At 32.9% G+C, this 14834-nt stretch overlaps 1 long non-coding RNA gene across 1 annotated transcript; it reads right to left on the reverse strand.

The window, feature by feature from the left end:
* Positions 1-8113: 8113 nt before the first annotated feature.
* Positions 8114-10965, reverse strand: LOC124433143. The gene is made up of 3 exons (XR_006944439.1): positions 10653-10965; positions 9736-10367; positions 8114-9589 (listed from the first exon to the last, which is right to left on the reverse strand). It is a non-coding gene; the product is annotated as an uncharacterized LOC124433143 (long non-coding RNA).
* Positions 10966-14834: the final 3869 nt, after the last annotated feature.

Consider the following 14834-nt stretch of genomic DNA (forward strand, 5'->3'; position numbering starts at 1 on the left):
TGTTACTTTTAGAAAACGATTTTGACTGTTATGATAGAATCAAGACATTTTTGTATGACAATAAAAATGAAGATTAGTAAATTTCAGTGTTCGTGTACATTTTTCATTTTAATTTATTATATTAATATTATATATATATTATTTTATTTTTATTATTATTTTGAATAAAAATATAATAAAAAAAAGTAGGATTAAACTCTTATTTACGTCAATTTAATATTGAAAGTTTATCACGAATTTCGCAATTTATGAAAAAACTTTTAAAACATGAATCTTTTTTCTTATTTCTTGAAACGAAATATCAAATTTTTTATGTACGTACATTATTTCCTGGTATTCATTAAATAATAATGTTTTTCTCTCATATAACACTATTATGTTATAAATATTATTTGTTCTATTAATATTATATATATATATATATCTCATTTTATTTTTGTTATTATTTTGAACAGAGATATTATATAAAAAAAAAAAAAAAAAAAAAAAAAAAACAGAATCACATTCTTATTTATATCAGTTTAATTTTGAAAGTTTTTAATGAATTTTGCAAATGATAAAAAGAATCTTTAAAACATGAGCCTTTTCTTATTTCTTAAAACGGAATATCAAATTTTGTATGTAAATATATTATTTTCTGGTATTAATTAATAATAATGTTTCCCTCTCATATAACACACTATCGATGTAACACGGATTACGGATTTTCGTGTTATATGAGAGTTATCTGTATACATATGGAATAAAATAAAAAGGAAATGGAAGAGGAATAAAAATGAAAAGAAAGTAGGGGCATTGCAGGATCACTTTATCAGAAACTATAATAACAGGGTCGACATCCCCAACTCGATGGAATCGACCTTGAACCAACTCGAAATGTTTAAAAAGCTCCACCTCTTCGACCTTCTCTTTCTCTTACTTCTTTTCTTTTGATATACCATTCCTACGCTTGGTGTGCTCGCGCGAATCATGTCCTTTAACGAAGCGCGGCAGGATGCGCCGAAGATCAAGATCGTTGCGGACTTAATTGGCTAATTAATAAAGGCCCCTAATTACGGCGTAAGTAACGCGCCGTCGTTTTTAGGCGCGCCCCTCGTTATAAAGTGCGCGCACAGGTCGCGCTCGGTTGCGCTTTCTTTTCTCTCCTATATTTTATTCCTTTTTTTTTTATTCTTTTTTCTTTTTCTCTTTTTTCTTTCCTTTTTTTATTACGCGGCCTCTACGCTGCTAACCTTTATTTTTTCTGGTCACTTTCTTCCTTTCTTCGTACATCCATCCACACAACCTTCCTGGCCAGAATAATGATTTCGTTGCACATTTTGCCGGTAACTATGAATTTACGTTTGTAATATGAAACTAACTATGAAACTGCATTTGACTTTTGAAACAACTAATTTCGTTTTTTCTTTGTTATTTATTTTTCTTTTTTCTTTTTATTTTTTTTCCATTTTTTTATCGTTTTTTATTTTTATTAAAGCAAACAAAAATCTGATAAAAATTTGAATCCCAATTAAAATTAAAAACAATAGGAGGATTTTATTTACTTTCATTACTAATAACCCAAGTCATTTTTATTTCATTTTATATTTATTATCCTTGATGTTTATTTATAGTTTACGTCTGTATGTAAAGATGTAGGCTTTCCAGTAGATAAATATCTGGAAATTTACCCCGGTGTCGTAAACAAGTTTATAAGCTTAATTATGCCGATTAAATTCATTTGCACGTTGTCCGGAACGATCTTCGTTTCCAAATCGAAACAATACGATGGTAGAGTATTATTAAAATTGTTCAAACCTGGTTTTATATTGTACAGTTCTACTACGTTCTCTCGAAATTCCAAGCCAGGTAGAATTCCTTTGTGTGGAATTTCCGTTGTCCTTATTCGAACATAAAACCAGCCGGACTTCTGCTTGTTTTGGATCCATTTATTTTCATTTGCTGACCGCCATAACCCCTAAGTTAGTAATTAAGACATACATTTTAATGAGACCTCGGAAACCAATAATATTTTTAATTGAAAATATCAATCTCATTATTTTCCAATTAGAAAGGATCATTTTTTAAACTTCTAAATATCATACAAAGATGATATTATAACAATCATGTCCAATGTTATCTTTGGTAAGAAAATTTTCTTGTCTAACAATTTCAGGATTGTTAATTTTGCGAAAAAATTTCTACCTTAGCTAATTACCGCAACTAATTACGGCGATTTGTATTTTCTCTTCGCTTTGGTAACTTCATAAGCTTTTGAGGTTCGCAGACTTTGGCTGGCGAAGACACGAGGTCATTAAAGTGACAGGTGATGGTTTCCAATTAACTTCTGATTGCACGCATTTCTTCAGAACTTCCGCAAAACGCTTTCGTGGTGAATTCACGATTTGCTTTTTATCGTCGACTTTTTTATCGATCACAACGGTCATGAACACGCGATAATTCTTGACCGTACGATGGCTCTATCATCGTGTATTAACTCGATAGCAAGGAATGCAAAAAATTATTAATTCTAGAAAGAAACAATGAAAACATCGATTTCTAATTAATTTTCATTTTATCGTACACGTAATATGGACGATCTCACGAGGTATTTAATTTCAAATATCGGCGCTATTAGAGATAAAAACGAATGCCTTTGACGATTTATCTATCAAATTTACGTTACTTTCTTATCAGCGCATGATTCTTTATAAAATTTAAATCGTATTGAAATTGTTAAAGTTCGCGCGACTCTTGACTCTCGTGACCGATAAAAGAAATCTTTAATTTTAATAAGATGATTTCACAATTAATCGTATCGCGCTTTCAAGAAAAACGTAATAATTTAAAAAGATGATAGATATCATTGAGCTACTTTGTAGAACTATCATTTCTTTTTTCTTTTTTCTTTTTTTTTCTTTTTTTTTCTTTGTTTTTTTAACACGAATCGAAAATTTTATGGAAGCAATAGTATGCGTGTACTATCAATTTCAATCTTTCATCAACGATAAGCAGGCGCCATGATTCCTAGGTTAGACGCAAAAAATTTTTTCACGTATCGATCAAATTCGATATTTATCCGTATCTGTAGACGATTTTTTATTTGGGAGAAATCACAAAAATATTATTTCATCGAACGATCGGGCCTCGAGACAGTTAATTTTAACATTTCTTTACACACCGATATTATCGATAACATTTATAAGTAAAATATATGATTTTAATCCTTCTCATTTGGTTGACAAAATCCATATATTCATAAAGACGTATGAGATCTAACCTTCGCAAACGTTATCGAGACCAGGACTACAGAATGATTTTACATTAAGAGCGATAAAAGTTTCGAGATTGAGAGTGGCTGTTATCTAATGTCACTTTTTAACAGTACCTAAATTATAGTAATATTAGACATTGCTTAGCTTCATGTACGACGATAACGAAAGAAAATGAGATCGAGTTCAACCATTGGCCTCGTTTCGTTATCATACCTTGCTCCTGTCACGTGAAATATTCTCAAGGTATCAAGAAAAAGACAGTCGTTCATTGTGAACTATTGAAGATTCAACGATCAAATTTCAACGATTAAGACGAATTAAATGAACGTTCCTAATTTTGATTTGACAGATCATTGGGATGATGATAAGAAATAAACTGGTTGATCAACTTTTAATCAATTCGATTTATTATTACATATAAAACTTACATGAGCGCAATAAAATAAAGATAAGATAGGTAACATAAATAAGACTTACATAATTATAAAAGAAACGTAATAATGTAAAGAAACAGAAATAGAATATAACATAGTTATTAAATATTCGCAATAGATATCAAAAAAATGTTTCGATCTTTGACGATTGATATACAACGTCATAACAAGTAATATTACATGTGTGTGTTTGCTTTTACATCGTATTCTTCAACGTCCTAGAAATAAAACTTTGTGCATTAGCATTAAAATCAATAAGACATATTGTATCTACGTTCGTATCAAGACTATGAAAATATTAAGTATCATAAATGTTCGAAAGAGGGAAACAAGTTTTACATCATTGCTCCGTGTAATCCTATATACTTAAGTATGCTCTTCCCAGCTTTTTCAACAAATGGTCACTTCTATGTTTTTCTTTACTCTGTCTGACGTTTATTTTTCGAAATCGGAGAAATATTTATGGGATAAGATCGTAAAGAAACAATTTTTCTTAGACTTTCCAATGCATCTTCTAAAATGTGCTTCCTAGGGTCGCATTTCTTTTTCACCCTCGACGATAAGGACAATGACCTTTCCATCCTATTCCCTCGAAAGACGTTCGTCGACATCAAAGCGTGTACGGTTCGCTCGATGAAATAGCAAGAAACCTTGGCCACTGGATGTTGGCGTCTCCGAAGCAATTTATGATTTAATAGAACGAAGGTCAACGCAGAGAGAGATAGGTAGATAGATAGACGGATAGAGAGAGAGAGAGAGAGAGAGAGAGATAGAGAGAGAGAAGAAAAAAGGAAAAAAAGGAAGACGTGACACCCTGTGCACGTAATAAAGTAAGTCATTTGAAGAGTAAGTTGGTTATTGAAATCTACATAGAAAAGAAAAAAAACAAAAGAGAAGAAAAATCATTTTTTCCAGACATAATTTATTCGTCGAAAAAGTTGTCTTTGATTTAAAATTTAAACTACTGAGCCTGTAACAAAAAAAAAAAAAAAGAGAAAAAAAGATAAAAGTAGATAAATAAAAAGGAATTTTGATTATTCGAGGGAAAAAAAAAAAGAAGAAGACCAAAAAAATGAAAAAGAAAAACGATTTTTTCAGGCAAAGAAGACTATCGAAACGATAAGATAGGTGTCAAGAACCCCCAAAATTCCTACGAACTGTTTAATCAGCTTATCATCGACTATCTCAAGCTATGAGCATTCCTTACTACCTGTGCTCGCTGATACTGAGATAGTGAGTAAACTGTGTAAAACGATTTAATAGAGAGATAGAATGGGATCTTAATGAAGACATCAAAGTTTTTCGATATATATATATATATATATATATATTCATATATATGTACTTACATATATGTACTTACATACATGTACTTACATATATGTACTTACATACATGTACTTACGCATTGCAATAGAAAAGAAAGGAAGGTAAAGACGAAAGATAAGAAAAGATATATTTATTTTGGAATCACGAAATAGGTAGAGAAATAGAGAAAACATTTACTTTATTTTTTTTTATACGTAATCATGTTAGAATTAGATCAATCTCAGTCTTCAAAAATCCCATCAATTTAGAATCGATTTTAAAGAAATATAATACGATTGAATATTCGAATGTTCACTAGTTTGAATATTAATTTTCTTTAATCTATTCTACTAACGTTTTCAAACCCAAATCGTTATGAATTAATTCGATATGAAACTTTTTTACTTCAGAGAAACAAATCATCGATATTCTCGTATGATCTCCAAACTTTAAATGGATTCCTCTCTTTCTTTCTCTCTCTCTCTCTCTCTCTCTCTCTCTCTCTCTCTCTCTCTCTCTCTCTCTCTCTCTCTCTCTCTCTCTCTCTCTCTATCTATCTATCTTTCTATCTTTCTTTCCCTCCCTCTCTCACTCTTTCTCTTTTTCTTCCTCTTTCTCTTTCTCTTTCTCTATTTCTTCATTCGCTCAGATAACGTCGTTAAGTAAATCACCGTAAAAATGAATAATTTAAAAACTCTTAACTCCGATGAGCGATTCAGAAATCATTAAGGAATAACCATAGACAGTTGCGTAAAGAAGATGACTTTATCGAAGATATCGCAGTTTTAACTCGCGATAAATTTACCGCTATGATTGTTTCAAGAGATTGCCTCGGACGATTTTTCCATACTCTTTAAAGGCATAAACAGTTCTCATACTGTCTCCTAAAATACATTTCGAACAGAAAGAAGGACAAAAAGAGAGAGTTTTGATCGCGATACTCTCTTTCGTTGGTTGTGCTGAGCCGAAGCCGAATCGTTGCGAAATTTTGAAACTTCATTTCTAAGTATTTTTAATAGAGGGAATTTTTTTTACAATAGTAAAGCTTGCAATCCTAGGGTCTCCATCTCTACCTGATTAATATCTCCTCTTCTCTCAATGAGAAGAGCGTCATCGAGTCTCAATGGACCTGCCAGCGATTATTTTGAGATTTACGAGACGACATGTGGCTCTACTTCGAGGAGAAACAAAGAAAAAAGAGAAAAAAAGAAAGAGAGGAAAAAAGGAAACGATGGCTTGTGGCCTTTCTCTTTTTATTTCTTTCTCCTCGCATATTCTCTCTCTCTCTCTCCCTCTCTCTTTTTATCTCTCTCTGTCTCTACCTCAGTCTTTCTCTTTCTCTCTGTCTCTATCTCTCTATCTCTCTCTCTCTTTTTATCTTTCTCTTTCTTTCCTTCTTTATTTCCACAGTTCCGAGTGGATGGGGGCTCTAAAGTGACACTTTGGGGCGTAGCTCGACACTTTTATGGACCCCATACCAGACTTCTCCCTCTCTCTTTCTTTCTCTCTCTCTCTCTCTCTCTCTCTTTCTCTTATTCGTTTTTTTCTTTCTTAAGCGAAAACAGACTACTCGAGAGAAAGAGAGAAGTCTGACAGAGCGGCAAATCGAGAAAGTGTCCACTTGCCGTCTGTCTACTCGAAATCATGCTTCTAATATGAATTCCATTGCTTAGGTTAGAATGAAAAAGAGAAAAGGAAGATCTTTATAGTTGATCTCGTTGATGGAGAGAAAGTCTTATCTCTTAACTATAACTTTAAATCAACTTGAGAATGTTTATCGCATGATCATCTTAAAGGGCGCGAAAAATTTATGAAATTTTTTAAGATATACATACGTATACATACATATGTAATACACGAAGTCAAGTGCAAAAGCGACAACGACAGAAACTGTGTGTGACTCTCGTAGTTTTGATATCTGCTAAAATAAATATGAATATCAAGTGGACGTTAAGTAAATCATTGACGAAACGTACAGCTGTAAGTCGCCATGACGGCGGCGGCAATACTATTATCGGAAAGACGACAGATAGACAAGAATCGTGGCCCGTTCGATTGTAAAAGCATGTGATTAAAATTACCTTGAGACCCGGCAGCCGATAATGATCGTGCTCGTTTAACGGCCAAACCAACCATAATGTTCTCGCACGACCCGTTTACTTTTTTTTTCTTTTCATTAGAGATATACATTCGTATTATATAATATGAAATCGAGTGAATCGTAAACGAGGCTTTTTATTGATATCGATATTATATGAAACGACGAATGTCAATTTTTTTTTATTCATCTTTTTGTTATTCATTTAGACAAAAGAAAAAGAAAAAGAAAAAGAAAAAAAAATACAGACGGAAATGAAACCGTATGAATTTCAAAGGAAAAAAAAATATAAAGAAAAAAAAAAAATACATTCGGTCTTCAAGTCCCATTGTAAAAACACGTGTCAAATCGGACTTCATTATTTTTTACGTTGACATAAGAAAAAGTTTTGAACCCATAATCGTTCTCGACAAAAGATATAGCAAGGAGCACATGCTGCGCGCGTTGGAAAGAAGGAAGTGTTGCAAATGTTACCGTCCGCTACTGACCAATACCAGAGGTAGTAAAAGGATTTATTACGGATGTTCTTTCGGTATCCGGTACCGTTAGGAACCAATAGGGACAAGGAAAACTGGCTGTTGCCAACCTAGGAGGATAAATATGCCATTTAACCGTACCTTCTCAGGTATCTGAGCAAAAGCCTATTTTAAAAGTTCTTTTCGAAGACTATAAACCAACCTAACTGTGATGTCCCATTTACTTCAATTTTACGAAACTTAATACAAGCATTAAAGTAACGCTTAAATTCAAGTAATATCGAATTAAAATGTATTTTATTTAATAACGACAGAACATAAAGTGCATGTAATGGAGTGTTTTGAAAAATATAAAAGAAATGGCTATTTAAAAATTTGAGAAATAAGACCTTGAAATATTATGGGAAAATTTAGAAAGTGAAGGGTCAGATCTGACTAATTTAAGATAATAAGTATTAACAAAAGATATACAAAAGTAAATTTATGACCTAATGATAATAATCAAAATCTTTGTTATTTAGAAAGTACTTATAAAATTTCGACTCATAATCTGGACCTACGTAAGTATTTTCAAAAATTAAAGATTTGACATTTATAGAATTGATGGCTTTTTATCGTAATCATTGTTTTCATCGATTTGTATAAGAATAAAATTATAAAGTTATCTGATAAATACGGTATTTCGTTGGAAATATAGAAATTTTTATTTGGAATTGGATTTATAAAAAGAAAAAAAAAAGAAGAGGAGAAATCTCAGGATAGAAATGTGAACGTGTCCAATGACATTAGAAACGACAAATTTTCTTCCAACGAAGATAGACGCTGGTTGACCTTGCGTTCGCGGTCATCCACCATCCGGTTATTCGCACGGTAGTGACGGATAAGAGGAACACGGAGATAGAGAAGGGCGTGGAGACGCGCATGCTCGAATCAACTTAGCTACCTCCTTCGTTTCTATCTTTCCCTATTCATCGTCTTTTTAATGGACCAACATATTTATCCCTGTCAGTAAGATTGCGAGTCGACATAAATATCTAAAACTAATTTCTAACATCGTATTTTAGCTGAACCATTGGGATAATCATATTTTTGTAACCCTTCGAGAATTCCCATTGAAAGTTATAATATCGCGTATAATTAAATTTAACAATAAATATGCACAAAGCTTCATCGTAATCGTATCTTTTCATATTGAGAAAATTTGAAAGGAAACTCTCCCACTAGAAATTCCATTGAGGATTTTATTTATACGATCTTTGCTAAATCGACCGTCTGACGTCGTTTGTTTCTCACCGTGATCGAGTTTCATAAGAAATCAAGAGTAATAAAATCGATTGGTTACCCGTATACGCATAAACGTTTATTCGAAAAGCCTTGCCTTCGTTATTAAAGCCAAATAAAAAGATTCGTTTAAAAGATCTCCGAACGAAAAAAATTAAATTCCTCAAAGGATATAAAGATATATGAAAAATGATCCATACATCATCTGTATTTATCTCATTTTCATTAATGCCTATAATTAATTCCTTCTTCCTATTAATCACATTGATTTAATTCGTTTAAGAAATTTAAATTATTGCAAAAGAAAAAGAGAAAGTTTATAGAGAAAGATTTAAGTTTTTCCTCTGGCACATTGAACAATAATAAAGGAGAAAGACAAGAAGAAAAAAAAGATGGCGAAGGAGGACCGAATAGAAAGAAACGTTTTCTGTCTCTCTACGATCCATTGCCACGTCTGTCCACGTTTGGCCATGTCTTTACGGTAATGTCAAAGATGCGTTTCGAATAATCCATCAACCAATCCACGCTCTATCTCTCTTGTTCTCTCTACTACTATTACTACTACTACTACTACTACGACTGTCAGCTACTATTACTGCTGTCTCTTTTCTTCTGCAAGCTCGTCAAGATTTACTGTCAGATAGTTCCCTTCGGCACCGAAAAGGGATGTAATCCTGTGGGATTTATTCTCTTGAATCAACTCTCTTTGAACGTCCACGGTCCTCACGCTGCTCCGATCTGTAGAAAAGAAGGTACGCATCAATCGATAGGATCTTCTTCCGTGGATCGCTAAAATTCGTAAGGTTCTTTAATATTTTCTTTTTTTTTTGTTTCTTGATAAGTAAAACGAAAAGAGAGAGAGAAAAAAGATAGAATTGACTCACGGCCGATCTCGAACTCGGGCCTTCTTACTCGCTAGCAGAATATCGTGTTTCCGGGCAGAAGCACGAACGGAGGCTCGCCCTTGAGAAGGCAAGAATGTAAATACGTTGCTAAAAATACGAACGTCTTCCTTCGTCGAAGTTTCTTCCCATAACGATTAGCACGTTCGTACGTACATATGTACATATGTACACCTGTTTAAATGTACAACCGATATTACGAAATTAAGTCGTATCGTCAATTGATACTTTAACCTCGTTTTATTCTTTTGTTTTTTCTTTCTTCTTTTTCTTCTTCTTCTTTTTTTTTTCTTTTCTTTTGCTTTTCGCCTTTCATTTTTTTTCTTACAATCTTCTTTTAACTAACTTCAAAGAATATTATTTATTCTTCCGATCCAGGGAATATATGAGGGAATTTTTTTTTTTTTAATGATAAATAAAGGAAAGTTTCAACAATAGGCCCACGTCGAATAACTAACATAAACCAGGTACTCCTGTCGAGTCAAGTTTTCACAGGTGCGATTTTCGAAAAGGCTAAGAGAGTTCCGGTAGATTTTTGAGATTCCCTGAAACCAGCCTCGACCATCGTTATTGCCGATTTACGACCTCGGGGAATTCTATTCTATCGGGGAAAACTATAAAAATCAAAATTAATAGTAAAAGTATTTATCATTTTTATTAAATACGTTAATTAGACATAGGATACTTGAAAGAGTAATAAATCATTTGTTATTATTTTTTAATTTATTTAATTTTTGTACGATAATAAATGAAAAAGAAATAAAAAATAAAAAAAATAGCTATAAGTTAACATTAATCAAATGACTCTGATTTCTGTCATGTCGACAGTTGGATTTAATTGAGTCCTTTGATATAAATTAAATCATTTGATTCGTTCGAAATTATACTCTTATCCGTACCTCGATATCCGTGTTTCGTATTTCAGCTGATTTTCATGAAACAACGGCAACGTTTTACTGGTGAAAAACGTCGAAAAATTATCGTCGTACGTAACTTTCTTTCTAAAAGTCAGATTTATGGGAGATTAGCGATAAAAGATTCGTGAATGCTTGTTGGAAAGGGGACAACCGTTTTGCGACCTTTGAAACTGGATCGATCTCCAGCGCTATCAAGTTTCAAACTGACTTTTTAGGACCAGAATGCGCCGCGCGGTGCTTCCGAACGAGCTAGCCGAGTGTGAACTGTCAGGGGTGATCTGCCTCCGCAAGTTTTCCTCCGACTTCTCGTAAGTTTACCGCCGTAACTCGTCTCTCTCTCTCTCTCTCTCTCTCTCTCTCTCTCTTTCTCTCTCTCTTTCTCCTTCTCTTTTTCTCTCTCTCTCTCTCTCTCTCTCTCTCTCTCTCTCTCTCACTGTCCTTTACCATTCCACGGGCAAAAGATTTGAGCTCAGGATTTAGCTCGTTTTTTTCGGTAATTGTAAATCGTCAGGATTTTTCAAGAATAAAAAAGCAAATTTCGTCCACGCTCGATTTACATTATTATCGTCGTATCCATTATTATCGTATTACATTGTTATCGTCATATCCATATTTCATACTTGGCCAAGTTTAATGGTGAAATGGTAGAACGAAAATTTCGTTGAGATTCTGACAAAAATTATTCTAACACGAACTATTCGTTCCTATATTAGATTTTCTTTGTCTATTATGTTTCGATCGAATTTTTATACGAAAGGATTTATTTATTGATTTTTTTTATTTTTCTTTTTTTTTTATTTTTCTTGTAATTTAGACAAATGAAGAAAAATTTTGTCTTTTTCTTACGACGTGAAATAAACCCTTCGAAAATTACATATAACTTTCACCACAAGTAACAGATCGAAAGATCAACCGTCGAACGTTCTATTTGACCTCTAGCTGCTTATCGACCTCCGTAGTAGTCCCCTTTTTTTTCTTCCTCTCGGGCTCACAATGCTATACTACGGACTTTTTTTTTTCAACGTGATATCTACTATCTATGCATAACTAACCTAATGCTCTACAAGATACAAGCGAGCTTCGATTGCACGAGTAGCTCCAAAAAGAAGTATAACTGTCCGTATTGTCTTTATATTTTCAACTTGGTTATTTATTATCATAGATAATATGCAAAGAAATATTTACATAATAAATTCATAATTTAGTCTGTGACATTCGTTTCTGCATACAGAAATATATAGTTTGCAAGTCGTGTAAAGTATTGGGAACATCAATCTTTTTCCCCGACCAACGATGAATTATTTCGATTGTCATTAATAGATAATATATCATTATTTTTCTTCCTTGATTTTTGTAAAAACTATCGAAAAATTAAATAACAATATTTATCGGATTCCTACGTGTTATTCAAGATATTTATTGACAAAACAGGTAAAAGATTAGTCAACTAAGGGTCTAGGGATACAAACAATAAGCTATGACTCATAGTAATTTAAACAATATCCTATTGAATTTAACAAAACAGTTAGGACAGGTCATTTCCAATTGTTACAAGGCATAATATATTCTTAAGATAAAAAAGGTCTAACAACATAAGAAATACTTAAAAAAATCTTCAGCAAATTCTTTTGGGCCGAGTTAAAGAAATAAAATCTTTCATGGTTTTATATTGCGTTTTACTTTCAGTCATAAATACTTTTCAAATTTTTATCAAATTATATTGTATCCTAGAACCTTTTATAAATTATTATTTAAATATAACGAATAACAAAAACACAATGGCATTTAAATGACAGCATAAGATTTAGTTGAACTTTCGAATGTATCATAAAAATTATCGAGAAACAAAAAAGGAGAAAGAAATATGAAAGAAGAAGAAAAAAGAAAAAAAAAAAAAAAGAAGAAAAGAAAAAAAAGAAAAAGAAAAAGAAAATATCATTCCATGTGAGAATGAACGCGTAGGAGATACGATTTCGCAACATTCCGTAGTCAGCTTTCTCGTGGGCGTCGAACACACTCGTCAATTGTTCAGTGGCGCCTCCTTCGCGCGTCGCTCGAACCCGTCGCTTCGATGCGCAAGTACCGCGTCGGACCGCAGTGCGCACTTTCTAGTAGGCCACGCCAGAAAGTAGTCCCGTGCAACAAATGGACACGAAAAATCTCTCGAAGTACATTAAGACACTCGCCGATATTACTTAATACGATCTCCTGCAAGCTCCCACGAATAAACGAACATGAATTTTTCCATCGTGTTAACATAATTTTTGTAAAAAGTTGAACATTATGGAAGAGAGCCCTGGCGGGCGCGGCCCCCCACGCGGCATATACAGGGCCGTACTATGCAATTTGAATGATAGAGTATCCTCGTAAATTTATTTATTTAAAAGAAAATTTTTTCTTCAATAACAAAATTTATACGTTTTAATAATAAAATGATAAAATTATAATCTATCGGTCTATTTTATTCATTTAATGATAAAAAATATTTAATATACTTGTATTTATATATATATATATATATATATATATATATATATACTTTGTATAACAATTTTTTATTTTTTATATAATTATTTTATATATTATTTTTAATTTATATATATTATCTATGTATATTATATATATATATATATATATATATATATATATAAAATTTTAGATAGAATAGAATACATGCATTTCTCTATACATTACGGAGGCCATATAATAGTCGAGTAGTCGTTAAGAGAAGGATGGTATATGCGCGATTCGCAATATTACAACATCGACTGCAACACGCTGAAGGTACGGCGGACACCTGACATATTAGAAACGGACATGGAATGTCGCTCGGTTATACGTTATGTACTCACAGTGTTTCATCTTTGAAGAATTTGAATCATCATTTAATCTTCCTAACATCAAAATATCTTCATTTATTATACATATTAATCCTCAAGATTCGAAAAATACATGAACGAGTAAGTATCTAGATAAATATATTCGTTAACGTACTTTTTATACGTTGATATTTTTTTTTTCTTACATTTAATAGTACGTAGATCCGATTTCCTCAACGAAATATTGAAAAGATATTTCATATATATTCATACATACACACATACACACACACACACACACACACACACATATATATATATATATATATATAGATTAGAGGCAGTGGAAGTGACATAACGGGAGGCTATCTCAAGCGCGCTTTCCTCGTCGACTCGGATTGCACAATGTTATGTGTCAAGGGCTAAACCGTTCGCGCGCATACGTTTGTGAAAAAAATGATAACTCATTTTGTTGCGCGTGCATACAAATGATCTCATGATAATGACGATGCTCGATATCGTATGGATAAATATATAGATATAAATTTCTTCAACTTTTCCACTTTTTAACAAGTTCTTCTTTCATTCTTTACAATCAGAATATTTAGTTAATATATCAAATAAATTTCTTTCACAATCATGATGTACCCATCGTCTACGTCGCAATGATTCGATGGAAGTCGAGGCATCCAAGCAACCCTCCTAGCGTCACTCGACCGACGACGAGTAGAGTCGGTCATTGACGTGCGACGAATCGATGCTTAGAGTCTAGTATCTGCTAACGCGTTTAGCGTGTCTCCTTCGACGAAGATTCTGCTCCGCTAAGCTCTCTCCTCCGCGGGATGGCACGTTTTTGATCGATCGACGCTAGCACGCGTTACTATATATACATATATTTACATATATATATATATATATATATATATATATATATATACATTTATATAGGCACACAGATACATTTTATCGATATATTGATAATATCGCCTAATCTTTTTGCCACTATGGTTTCGAAGTGAATAAAGTCAAAGAGTCTACGCGATTGCCCTAGTCGAGACTATCGCAAGATTTTAATTAAAAACTCAAAGGGTTATATACAAAGCGTGGACGGCTTCCAAGTAACCCGCGTTTATTACAAAAACTATAGACTCCGCGTCTCTCGTTTGAGAATCGAAAGGTCCGCGCATTTGGTAGAGAGAGAGAGAAAGAGGAAGAGAGAGAGATAGAGAGAGAGAAAGAGAGGAAGAGAGAGAGAGAAAGAGAGAGAGAGAGAGAGAGAGAGAGAGAGAGAGAGAGAGAGAGAGAGAGGTTAAAGTAGGAGGCGTACGAAGTTATCGACGTGTAA

Source organism: Vespa crabro, chromosome 2 (genome assembly GCF_910589235.1).
Source record: "Vespa crabro chromosome 2, iyVesCrab1.2, whole genome shotgun sequence".
Lineage (NCBI taxonomy): Eukaryota > Metazoa > Arthropoda > Insecta > Hymenoptera > Vespidae > Vespa > Vespa crabro.